Source organism: Puma concolor, chromosome D4 (genome assembly GCF_028749965.1).
Source record: "Puma concolor isolate L17-30 chromosome D4, mPumCon1.1.hap2, whole genome shotgun sequence".
NCBI lineage: Eukaryota > Metazoa > Chordata > Mammalia > Carnivora > Felidae > Puma > Puma concolor.
In genome coordinates, this window is record NC_141679.1 from 67,035,309 (window position 1) to 67,049,268 (window position 13,960).

General features: G+C 41.0%; 1 protein-coding gene and 1 long non-coding RNA gene across 6 annotated transcripts in view; both read right to left on the minus strand.

The window, feature by feature from the left end:
* Positions 1–13,960, minus strand: part of ABCA1 (ATP binding cassette subfamily A member 1) — a 323,564-nt gene that overhangs the window by 63,998 nt on the left and 245,606 nt on the right. The window lies entirely within an intron of this gene.
* On the minus strand, positions 8,484–13,954 carry LOC147574967 (uncharacterized). Its single transcript, XR_015242916.1, has 2 exons — positions 11,552–13,954; positions 8,484–11,186 (listed from the first exon to the last, which is right to left on the minus strand). It is a non-coding gene; the product is annotated as an uncharacterized LOC147574967 (long non-coding RNA).

The following is a 13,960-nucleotide window of genomic DNA, read 5'->3' on the forward strand; positions in this document are numbered from 1 at the left end:
ATTCTGCTCAAGTCAGCACTATTTGTAACACTGGAAATTTAATACAGAATGCTTATTTTTATGCCTACTTTTAGCCAGATCTCTGTATTTACTCCTGTGTATATTTCATTGCTGTTATAGCCCACCTAGCTTCACAACAAATGTAAGAAAATAATTAATTGGGCCCAAGGAAAAGGTAAGTTAGGGCAGCAAGCCTAAGCTAAAGAAGAAAGAACAGTGATGCACAGACTCCGAGGCCAGAATTCCAATAGCTGAGGAGCCTAAAATTTAGGTTCTGGGTATTTAGGCTTCCAAAAAGAAAAGGATATAGGGCCAGTTTCATCATTTTTATTTGTTAACTAGAAAAACAAAAGTCTTCAGGGAAAATCCATCTTTCCTTGGTGCTTCTATAGGCACCATTTTCTTTAATATCAGACACCTCTTTAATCTAGAGGAGGCTGGGCTTTTTTGCTATTTGTCTTCTATAGGGGCATGTTGTGAAATCATAACGCACACTGCAAGGAAAATAGTCTGAAGTAGATGGAGTTCATCATGATCTCAGAAACAGCAGCCTGGGGAAGGGTTTCCTCTAAAAAGAACTCTAAATACAGGGGTGCGTGGGTGGCTCAGTCGGTTAAGCATCCGACTTTGGCTCAGGTCATGATCTCACGGTCCTTGAGTTTGAGTCCCACATCAGGCTTTGTGCTGACATTTCAGACCCTGGAGACTGCTTCGGATTCTGTGTCTCCCTCTCTCTCTGCCCCTCCCCTGCTCATGCTCTGTCTCTCTCTGCCTCAAAAGTAAATTAAAACGTTTAAAAAAGATTAAAAAAAAAAAAAGAACTCCAAATACAGAAGATTAAGTTCGTATAATCATGACGATCATCATGTCCAAGCATAATCCTGAATGTGTGTTTCTGATAAAATCTGTCTAAGGGTTCTAAGAAAGAATTTGTCCAGCCCGACTCATGAGCTCCCCTAGAACGGCTTGGTCACCAGGGTCCGCTTTCCCCGACTCCCAGTCCTCGGATGGGCCCTTCACCACTATACTCAAGTAGGTCTCCTTGACGCAACTCACAGATTACGTTAACAATTGGTCCTTCCATTAAGTAATTATGAGCAAAAACAAGTAGGACATTTTTGGGTTTTTTTTAACTTCCTTACTTCAGGTTCACATCATAACTAAAGGTTATCACCTTAAAAGTCGACCCTACAGAACCTACAGTAAGGAAAACTTTTACAAACCAAGAGATCTTAACTGGAAGGCGGAAGAGGTGAAGTGTTTTTGTGCTTACCATGAGGGCCACAAGATAAGGCATGATCAGGACTGTGTAGCAGAAAAATGCCAAGTTAATTTAATGTACATTTTCAAAACTTAAAATTTGGTAGTTAACCCATTTCTTTTATAAAGTCTGAATGGAAATAAGATTCTGAGGACTCTTGTCACTCTGCCCCTTCTTCTCTGGTTATGGGGACCTGGGGTAGCTACTGAACCCCGGGCAAATGACTCCAATTCCCCATGCCTCATTTCCGCAACTGTGCAGTGCAGTTCATGATGTGCACGTATCTCAGCACTGTCAAGGACACTGAATTACAGGCCATGTGCAGAGCGTCTTACGCAGTGCCTGGCACATAGCACGTCCTCACAATTCTCAGAAATTTCACCCCTGCCTTTCTCTTCCCTTCCTTAAAAGTTTACTACCAAAACTGAAGGGTTTTCCAGTTCCAGAAAAGGCATACATCCTCCCTTCCGCTTCCTGGCTAGCTCTCCAAGAACTGTTTCTCCAGTTGAGAGGCCCACCCTCTGCTAAGCAGAGAGCTACCATTGTCCTCTCAAAGCACATCAGCCACACCCAATGTAGGATTACTAACGTTAATACTCTTCAGTGCAAGGCTAAGACCTAATTCCTGAAGGCTTGAGATGAAATGCTTCTTTCTTCCCTACAATCCCTTTTTCTCAGTGTTTGCAAAACTGAAACAAAAGATGTTAAGTAGATGAAACATATACTATATTAAGTAATGTTCAGTGAATGAAATATAAATATTCTATTTACATCACACATATACACAAACACACACACACACACACACACACACACACACACACACATAAAATTGCCCCAAAGCTGACATTTAAATTGAAAAACCTAAAGGAAAAGTCATAACCTATGTTTAGGTATATGTGTATATCTATACCTACATATATATATACACACATATAGGCACACACACATTTATCTTAATGCACATGTATGTGTACCTTCTATATATAGTGATACTGATTTTACCTTTACAGCAAAGGTATAGTATTTTTTCCTAACTGGATCTATTTAAGCAAAAGAAGTGAATCTACAAAAAGGAAATATGGCATTACATGGTACCAATGGAACTTGACAGAATTGTGAATGACCAGGTTTCGCTGATACAGTGTGGTCTTAGGCGGCTTGTTAAACATGCAGTCTCCCAGCCCTCTGCGACCTACTGATTCAGATGCTAGACATGTGCGCCAGGAAGCCTCAGGACTTTTTTTACACATAGAAGTTTGAGAACCACTACGCCAATAGCCCCTGGACAATGTTCACGCCTTTTTTTCACAGCATGCTTTGCACAAAGGTGGTTGTTTGTGCATTCCACGTCTGGTCAACACGATGCTATCTGCTTTGGATGGTGAAGCCAGTCAGTTCACCTGGACTTGAATGGGATCAGAAATGGCGCCAAATGCAGAGGAGGCCAGAACACCACACCAAGCGAGTGGCTGGGCAGTCACTAAGTGCAAAAGACCAGGTATCTAAAACCTTAGCTAAAACACTGGCTTGTTGTCACTGGTAGCAGTCATCTTTCCCCTGAAGGGTACAGATCAATTGGTAGTTCATGTTGTTTTCAGACTAGGTCTTCCTCACCTGAATGAACATAAACTTGCATAGGTAACAATTTTTCCATCAGGTTTTTCAACTTAAAGGTCTTACCTTTGGGGCAGGCTTATTCTTCTTGTTTTAAAAGCTACACAATTCAGCAAAAATCCATGCGTATTTCACCCACGAGCAACACAGTGGACCACAGACCTGAATCTAAGGACTTCATCACATTTACCGTGGATATCAGACCTTTACATATTCAGATACAAATGCAATACTGCATCTTACTATGTGGCTGCTGTCAGTGGTCTGAGCTCTGGTTGGTTTAAACTGTTCCCAGGTTTTGGTCTCTAAGAGAAGCATTGGCTGAATCCATCCGCAAGTAATAGGACAATCAACGTCGTTATTAGGATCTCTTTTTACACTAATTGTTGAGATTAAATGCTCAGTGTTCATGAACGTAAGTATTGGCAACCTATTGCCCATACAAATAAATTCCCACTTTCGAAGATGTATTGGTAGAGTTGTACACAAGTGTGGGTTAACATTACAGGGTTTAAAAAAAAAAGAACACACATATACCATTCAAATTCAGCATCGTTTAAAGCTCAGATCATCCAGGTATTTTGCTCAGGACTCATTTTTACTTTTCTGTGCTTGGAAAAGTAAATACAGGGAACAGACTGATGAGAATCTGTGAACTTAATAATACAAATTCATGGAGAAAGGATGGGCTAATCAATTAGTGTCGCTGGAACTAGTCATTCATGTAAGAAAAGTTAATATTTTGTATCTCACACCTCTATATAAAATTAAGTTCTTGGTAAATTACAGAGCTAAAAGTAAAAAAAGAAAAGTTACAAATACATAGCAGAAAATGTACTTATGAACTTGGGGTGGGAAGGCCTTCTCAAAATATAAAAAGTCCAAACCAAGGTGGCAAAAATGACTCCAACTTTTAAAAGCAGAAAGTAGGCACCAACAGATACCATAAACAATGTGAAAAATCTAAGCCATAGACAAATGGATTTTTTGAAGTTTAGGTATAGGGGCGTCTGGGTGGCTCAGTCAGTTAAGCGTCCGACTCCAGCTCAGGTCATGCTCTCGTGGTCCGTGGGTTCTGTGCTGATGGCTCAGAACCTGGAGCCTGCTTCGGATTCTGTGTCTCCCTCTCTCTCTGCCCCTCCCCCACTCTCACTCTGTATCTCAAAAATAAACATTTTTAAAAATTTAATAAAATTTACATATAAAAAGGGAATACCATGCAACATCTAAGATGAATCAGATGCCACATGTATCAATACTGATAAATCCCAAGAACAATGCTGAGTGAAAAAGACAAGCCGCAGATCAATATGCACATTTATACAACGTGAACACTACAAACCAATACCATATAATGTTATTAGCAGAATGCAAAAACATATACATGGTACAAAAACATGGAACTCCAGGATCGTGATTACCTCTGAGGAAAGAGATGGGGACACACATGTGGCATCGAGGATACCTGTCACGTTTTCTTTCTTGAAAAGAATCTGAAGCAAGCAAGGCAAACGATGGATGATGAAACAGGGGTGTTCTTTATACTATTCTCTGTGCCTTTTTGTGAGTTTTAACTGTTTCATACTTTTCTTTTTAATTAAATGAGACATAAAAAAGGGAGAAGGAGGAAAGGATGGGGCGTGGGCAGGAGTTAAAGAAGCATAAAGAGTGTAAACTGGCTTGACTACCTATCAAGCTGTGAAAGATGTCTAAATTCCCTAAATAAAATTAACCCCAGGAAACATGCCCTAAAACCAAGCCACAAAATGAAGCCTGAGAACCATGTGCCTGTACCTACGCTTAACTGTCGTCTCCTATTAATACTTGACAAAGGCAGGCAAAGCTTGCCAACTGGTATTTCCAAACACTTCCAGTAAACAATTTACAGTTTTGAATTCCTACTATTATTTTCCTAAACAAAAATATTCCCTTGGCTATGAACTCCTGTAGGTCCCCCACTGACCACAGGAAGCAAGTGAAAAAGACAGTAAGAGCAAAGATAAAACCTTGAGCCAGGGACTATATGACCTGTGTGAAGCTAACCAGAATTCATGTATTATGAGATATTTTTAGATCATAACTAAATACTGTAATATCATTACAGGAAGAACAGACAAGTGTGTATTGTATTACTTGAAGGCTCCCACCCATTTCTGCAAAATGTGTTAATCGCAACAGTGCAACATTGCCTAAAAGCATGACATTATGGAATGCTGGCCCAAGAATGACAAAGGCCATTGTGCCCCCGTCTTTTCTGGGCCTAACAGACAATTTCATTACAGTCTTTCATCCTAGTAGCTTAACTAAATTGTAAAAGACTGGAAATTAAAAAGGCAGTAACCTAGCAAAGTCAATTTGACTTTAATTTCTGAGCTGGTGTTTTATTTCAACTCAGCATCCAACATAGTTCCTGGCACAGAATAAGCTGGCACCCAGGAAATGTCTATGGAAGAAAAGCCAAAAGCAAGAGAAAAGCCCAAGAGATGGTCTGGTAGGAGTCCTGCCTCAAAGGGCATTTAAATTCATCTCATCAAGTCACCCACCCTCCGGAACATTTGGGTGGGTTCCCTTGCTCTAAGGATGAGGCCCATCGGCCTAATATAGCTCCTCAAAGTTTACCTCAGTTCATCTGTGGTCACCTCCACAATCTCATCTTACTATTCCTTCTCCCATCAAGCTTCCCATAGCTCCATCTGCTCCACTATAAACTACTCAGTGATGTGCAGTTCCCCTAAATACCACCTTCTTCATACACAAACCATGTCTTCTGTCTGGACTTCTTCTCCCTGTTCTTTACCTGGCTAACTTTTATTCTTTAGGTCCCAACTTAACAGAGGCTTCTTTCCTAATCCTCAAAGACTGGGTTAGGAGGGCCCCATTGAGGCCTGCGTACTGGGAGTCAGTTGACTCGCTTGTCCTTGCAAATGGTGAGGGCTCAGATTAAGGCATGTCATTGCATACCCTGCCTTTTGAACGTAGATGAAACTGCTACCATCACTGAACAAGGTGAGGTCTGGGTTCTGTCCAGCCTGGTCATGCAGATCTGGGCAGCTTGCCAATACTTTATCAGTCACCTCAGAACAGTCATGATCTGGTTTCCTTTCCTCAGAAGGTAGGAAAGTTGCAGGGTTCAGCATCTACAGTTTTAAGAGTGACCAGTGAATTCTTGAGGAGGAGCCCCTGGTATTGGGCTGGCCGATTTGGAAAGGCATGAGAGTTTCTTCTCATGCACAGATTCCACACTGAACCAGTCTGTGGCCAGCCAAAACCTGCTGGCAAGGGACCCTCAAGGATGCCCAGTGGTACATCGACCTCCTCACCTGGAATCTGAGAACAGTAATCCCCCCACAAAACTACCATACAACTGTCTATCAACTCTCTTCCTCCCCCAGGATGAGCCCAAACCTGGCTCTGCAGACATTGGCCGCGAAGGGTGACAATTCCTGGGCTTCTGCGGCCTTCCTTTTTGAGGATGCATGTGCTGGATTCCTGGCCTGTCCCATTCACTGCCCAGCAGCAGGGAAACAAAGAAAGCTGTACCTTGCTCACCACCGTGTCCCTGGCCCAGTGCATGGCACAGATTGGGGCTCAATATTTGCTGAATGAATTAATTTAAGTGTTTGCTTATGGATGATCACTATACAAAATAAAGACTGGGAGAGAATATTATCAATGCATTAGAAGTCACAACCAAATAGAAACAGAAGACAGAACATCTGTGAAATTAAGTCTAATTGAAAACTCTTTTCAGTTTATAAAAATCTTATCCTCATCCCCCAATTTTTCAGGGACTCTACTACCAAATAATGTGGGTGTATATGTATTTGAATAAGATTTTCAATACAATGCACAATTTTATTTTCCCCCTGCAAATGCATGTTACTTTGGGTTCCTTAGGACATTTCAAACCTCTCTTAAATTCCCTCAAAGTAGGCTAAAAGTCTCTACTTCACTTTGCCCATATTCAGAAAATCCGACTCAGGGCTAGGACAATATGTTTTAGTTCAAATTGAAAATAAGTAAGCCAGATACCAGGCACAAAGACCACACTGCCCAGAAGATATCCTATCTCTTTCCAATGATTTACATGACAATGAAGTTTTCCTTTGAGGAATATTTTAATATTTCTTGTCAAAGTAGGGAACTATAAAACTCCTGTCTGAGGGAGGAACTAATCTTTTAAAAACAATTCAACAATTTAAATATTAAGTTTTAAATGTGATGTGTTTAATGCATTAAATACTTTTTTGCGGTTTCTTAACAGTTAAATACATCTACTACCACAGAATTTAGGACCAAATAAAATCTAAACCTTTATTTAAGAAATAGAGTATATTATGCTAAGTGAAACAAGTCAGTCAGAAAAAGACAAATATCAGATGATTTTACTCATATGTGGAATTTAAGAAACAGAACAGATGAACATAGGGGAAAGGAAGGAAAAATAAGATGAAAACAGAGAGGGAGACAAACAGTAAGAGACTTTTATTTTAAAAAATAAATAAAAAAAAAAAAAAAAAACAGAGCCCGACATGGGGCTCGAACCCACAAGCTGTGAGATCATGACCTGAGCCAAAGTTGGACGCTTAACCAAGTGAGCCACCCAGGCGCCCAGACAATAAGAGACTTTTAAATACAGAGAACAAACCAAGCGTTGCTGGTGGGGTTTTGAGTGGGGGATGGGTTAAATGGGTGATGGGCATTAAGGAGGCACTTGTTGCGATGAGTACTGGGTGTTACAGGAAGTGATGAATAACTAAATTCTAGTCCTGAATCATTATTATATGTTAACTTGGATTTAAATTTTAAAGAAATTAATAAAAAAAAAAAAGGAATCTAAGGTCCAAAGGCGGGGGGCAGGGGTGGGGGGAGTGGGAGGAAGAGTGGCACTCTTCAAGGAAAAAATAGTATAACTGAGGCAAAAATGTCTGTACAGATAGAGTTGAATAGTCCTATTAACACTCTGCTATATTCACCAATTTAGCTCTAGTTGTGTGTTCCCCTTTACCTATAGGAATTAAGTAAACACAGTCTTGAGAGTCAATCCTTGAGGTAGGTCATTTACCAAATGTAAGGATTGCAGCTGATTGCCAGATGAAAGCATGTACTGAAAACAGGTGTACCATCTGTTTGATGGGCAGTACCATCAAACAAGGCCAAACAAAATCTGATACCTCCCACAAGCGTCTGAGTTTTATGCAGGAGAAGAAAAGCAGCTGTTTTCTCCTGCAAAAAAAAAAACTCACACAAATGCTTTAAGGGCTGGATGTGATAAGTTCAAGTATGCAGCCCCAAAAAGGAATGAGCCAAGCCCCATCTATATTCTAAGCCTTTGTCTAAGGATCAAGAAGACGCTAAACAAAGAGCTTTCAAGACAAGAATGACTTCGTTCACCCCTTCTCCATCTGTTCCTTCAATCTATACACAGCCCAGCTGTGAGATCACTGGTCTTCTAGGGACCTCAGGGCACCACTCACTTTACCTCCTTTGTCCCATGAACTGAGTTCTGCCTTTGCAAGAATATGCTGCATGCATCAGAAGACATGTGAACAGAATTCTTTCTTCTACAGAAACAGAACTTTCCCTTCCAGGGTAAAGGTATCACCAGAGGTCAAGACGATCTAACTACATGGTTGTGCAATACCCAAGTTGCTACGAAGATGGAGAGAAGTCCGTATGCTTTTCCTTCCTAACTCAAGAATCAGACACCATTTTCACATCACCAAGACAATGGCGAGCCAAGACCAGAAGGCAAGCCTATCTAACCCCACATTCTTTCCACCATGGCTTACAGTGTCCCATGCTGGCAAAGATTGTTGTTAGGGAGCTTCTGGGGGTTCGTTAGTGAAGCTGGAATGAGAGGATAGCCCTCACTCTACAGACCTAGGACCTGTGAAGTATTCCTCAAATTCCCAATGTCAGCCTAAAAGTTGGTTCCCAGTGCCCACTAGAATAAAAGCTCCACGTGCGTTTGTCTGCCATGCTCATGGCTGAAGCTTTGGTGCCTTACAACAGTCTTTTAAGTTCCATCTTGTTCAGAGACATTCTACTTCACAAAGTCACTGCTGTCTTTGGTTTGTGCATTAAAAACCCTAATGGGTAGTGTTTATTATGCTTTAGAGTCTCTCTCAGAATATGGGCAAGAAAATGTACAGAGCTGACGAGGGGTTAATAAAAAGCCGAGAGCACTGAGGAAGCACTTCAAAGACATAATGAAATATACCTTTCAGTTAAAAGACATCTGTGGCAGGATGAGTGCCCTCCCCAAAGCAGTCCACATCCTAGTCCCAGGCACCTGAATATGTTAGATCACATGGTAAATTATACTTTACAGATATAATTAAAGTTATAGAGGTTAAAACAGGGAGATTATCCTATATCATCTAGATGAGTCCAATCTAATCACATGAACCCATAAAGTGAGAGAACTTTCTCTGGCTAGAAGCAGAGAGATGTGGCAGAGAAAAATACAGAAATTTAAAGCATGAGGGGGTCTTAACCCACTGTGGCTGGAACAGGGGCCACATGAAAATCATGGGAAGGAATGATGGCAGCCTCTAGGACCAAAGACCCACCTCTAGCTGACATCCAGCCAGGAAACAGAGACCTCAGTCCTACAACTGCAAGGAACTGAATTCAGCTAATAACCTGAATGAGCTCAGAAGCAGAGGCATCCTCAGAGCCTCGAAAAAGGAATACAGCTCTGTAAACCCTTTGATTTCAATCTTGTGCAACAATAAGGAGTAGGCCCAGGTGAACCACACTGTACCCAGACTTCTGGCCTACAGGATTATGAACTAATAAATTCATTTTGTTTTAAGCTGCTAGGTGTGTGGCTATTTGTTACATCAATAAAAGAACAAATGCAATCAGCAAGGACTTGACAAGAGAAGCAAATCCCTCTGGCCAAAATTTGCTGATCCACTAATATGGCTCCTTCTTGCAGTCCAAAACAGATTGGAAGTTACTGGAAGACAGCAGACAGAAGCCCCCATATAGATTTCTCCTGTCTGGGTAAGGTAGGTGCTGCTTCAGGAAGGACCCACAAGGAAGGCAAGGGGAAGTTCGCCTGCCCAGCCAACTATAACAGCCAAATCCACCTTGCTGAGCAGTGAAACAAAAGAAGTCACTGCTGGCTGCCTGGGTGGCTCAGTTGGTAAAGCATCTGACTTCAGCTCAGGTCATGATCTCGCAGTTCATGAGTTTGAGCCCCATGTCGGGCTCTCTGCTGACAGCGTGGAGCCTGGAGCCTACTTCGAGTTCCGTGTGTCCCTCTCTGCCCCTCCCCTACTCTCTCTCTCTCTCTCTCTCTCTCTCTCTCTCAAAAATAAATAAACATTAAAAAATTAAAAAAAAAAAAAAGAAGTCACTGCTAGATGGCTACAATCCCCTGCTAGCGGTTATCTCAATGGTACAAGTACTATGAACACAAGTCTCCCTCCATAAATGCATGTATCCTGGACATATATTTCATGTATTGACCTAACCTTGTACTCATCAGAAGCCATCTTTGTGAGGATCTCAGCAGAGTCTAGCTCCCAAAACATACCTGACATATAAAATGAACTCAACATAGTTCAATAAATGAATAGGTTTTTAAATTAAAAGAATGCCTAATGGAAACCACTATTAATCCCAGAGAACTTTAAGGATGCAATAGAATTCTGACAACCAGTATTCATTTTCATTCAAGGTATAAATAATTGAGGTATGCTCCTGAATAAGAATCTAGAAGGTAAGAAGCCTTGACAATATCTAGGCAAAGAATAAAAATTTTCACTGAAATGTTCTTCAGAGCTACTTTGCTTGGTTAGGATGGATACCTAACACAGAAGAAAATTTCTATCTCGCTAGCAATTGCCTTCAGCATGAAAACAGTTCTAGTGATGATTAACTTCTATTTACTGAACAACTAATGCATGCCAGACCCCTTGTCATGTTCTTCATATGCACGACCAATAATCACAACAAAGGGTAAACTAGATTATCTGTATGTAAAAGAAGAGGAAACTGAGGCTTACTGACACTAAATTTATCAAAGGTCACCCAACTGGTAAAACTGCTAAGGCCGAGTTTGAACCTAGATGCAGCTGACCTCAAGCCCATGCCCCCAGCCACTCTGCCATACCTCCCCCATGTTGTCTAAACACTATTGTCCAAAGGTCATCAGGAGACAGAGGAGGCCCAGGAGAAAGAATATCTTGGCTGAAGAACAGGGACACATCCATACCACCACCAACAACAACAAAAAACAAAAAAACAACAAAAAACAAAAATAAGAGGAGAAATGCTTCAAAACAGGTCTTCCCTGAAAATCTGCTTTGGGTACAGAAACACAAATTGACAGCACAGTTTCTCTCCCCCTAACGCTGGTCCTGGCATCTGGTTGCTTCTCCTGTTGTGTTTCTTGGTGTGATCAACTGCCCATGAGCAATGATGTCGCAGGTCACATTCATCTACCATCAAAGTGGCTGAAGTGTTAACCAAATGGCAGGAGTAAAAGTCTGCTTAATGTAAATGCAGTATCAATTCCAGTGCTCCAATTAAGGCCCTGTTTAACTCAAGAAATGAGAGTCACATTTCAAAATGTTTAGAAGTCATTTTATCCCAAAGGTATCCTCCAAAATCACCTTTCCACAGAACAATTTTGACCACTCACTATGATTCAAGAACCTCATTTTCTGACTTTATGGAGACAGAGTTTTCAGCAACAGCAGGCAGGCAGAAGCAGAACCGGAAATACTCCCTGGGCATAAGAAATGTGCAAAAAAGCATATGGCAGTGACCTTAATACCCAGTCATAAATCAAGAAGGCACAACTACACCAGGATGGGCTGCAACATAGCTGACAGTGTTGATGGCACATGTCCATGTACCCTATCATGCCAACCCTCCCAACCAGGGAGGGATTTTCGGTTGAAACCTAAGTTGGTGATTGTCAGATCACGAAGGCTGTGCTGTCATTCTACTTGGAGTCCAATTCAGACACTGTGTGAGTGGAAGGATTTTCTGGGTTGTGCACACAGTAAGTGTTTAATGATTAAACAGAAACGAATGATGAACGGGCACCAATATAAGTTACTAGGACTTCTAAAAGCACCCATATTTCCAAAATGTGCCTCATTTCTGGCTGAGTGAACATTTCTGCCTTGTACTGAAATAAGGCAAAACAGCCAAAACTATACAAGGAAATGGTCTACCATTTATAACCATCTTTCTGGCACAATGCAACAAGTGCCAACAGGCTACGTGTCTGCACAAATGAGCTAATGTAGCCACGGAGACCAGTCATCTGGGACTGCAAACATCCACATTCAGAAATACAGATCTTATTTGAAATTATACTATAGAAACATTAACCAATAGAATACCAGACTATTGAACAAAGCAACTCAGTATTTTTTTCTAACTGAAACAGAAAATACTACTACTGGAATAAAACAAAAACATATCTTAGGGCATCTGGGTGGTTCGGTCGGTTAAGCATCCGACTTTAGCTCAGGTCATGATCTCACAGTTCGTGAGTTCAAGCCCCACATCGGGCTCTATGCTGACAGCTTAGAGCTGCTTGACTGCTTCAAATTCTATGTCTTCCTCTCTCTCTGCTCCTCCCCTGCTCACGCTCTATCTCTCCTTCAAAAATAAATAAAAACATTAAAAAAAATGTTTTACAAACAAAAACAGATCTTAAGCATTAGGCCTACGCCCTTCATACCAACTGGTTCACCATCAACCTTGCCACAAAAAAAAAAAAACCAAAACCTAAAACTCACCTATTTTTCTTACTACCTACTCAGGCAGAAGCTACAGCATCATAGAGTCAAGGAGGATACAAGAACTTTATTTTTTTTTAATTTATAATAAAAATTTTTAAGTTTATTTATTGAGACAAAGAGAACAAGCAGGTGAGGGGCAAAGAGAGAAGAAGAAAGAGAGAATCCCGAGCAGGCCTGGCACCATCAGCACAGAGCCCCACGTAGGGCTCAAACTCACAAACTGTGAGATCATGACCTGAGCCAAAACCAAGAGTCAGGTGCTTAACTGACTAAGCCACCCAGGTGTCCCAACAAGGCTGCAAGAACTTCTTGATAGTCGGTCTAGCATGTAAACCTCAGGAGAGGTTTCTAAAGGTCACTTTCTAAGGTACAATCCAGGCACAAAGTCTAGAAACCATTCTTAGAAGCCTCAGGAGAATGGATCTCCCTATAAAGAAATCATGCTTGCACAAAGTCCCAGAGGATTCTCATTTCTTGCTTTTATAATGAGGAACATCTCTTTTCAGGCACATACTTCTTCCAAGGCTCTTTCCCTCGTATTAAGAGATTCTACTGACAACTCAGAGTGCTATCTGGTGAGTAGGAAATCAGAACACTGGATGCTAAATGATGTTGTTGGAGAGGCAGGTCACAAGAGCTCTCAAAAAAACAAAGAAATCTACCAGTTCTAGAGCTATACACAACCCTCTGATGGCCAAAATGCTCAGGTTCGTCTGTATTCTTTGATTAAGAATGAACATGTATACTCTCAGACTGCTTCTCTGAACTATTGCTTCCTAGGCTGATCAGACTTTGTTGCAATTTCCTTTTTCTGTAGGTGTAATTCCGTCATTGGTTAATCTAATGATTACGGGTACTCCCATCCAATTCTAAGGTTTTCCCACTGTGACAGCTCAGTGTCTCCTTGTTGATATGCTTTTTAAGAATGGATGTCCATCTTCCCAAAGATTTCTGAGATTTTTTTGTTTTTAATCTGGAGAACTCTTTCTTCAAATGAACTCTTATAATCTCAAATTACAATATAAAAAAACCCACAACATAAAAAATAGGTTTTCTCTGATTGAAACAGGCACAAGGGGACCTTAGGTTTAGACTCAGAGCCATACCCAACTCATTCTTCCCCCTTTTACCTTTTGGGAAAAAGCCCAGAAGTTTGAAAGAACAGAATACGAATGAGCTAAATTATCTCTCAAATTTCCAGCCAGGCTTATGTTTCCACAAAAACAAAGTTATGTTGTCCAGGGAAAATGTTCACATTCCAAAAGTATTAGTGCTTGAAGCTTCTCCACACAGCAAGCGTACTCAC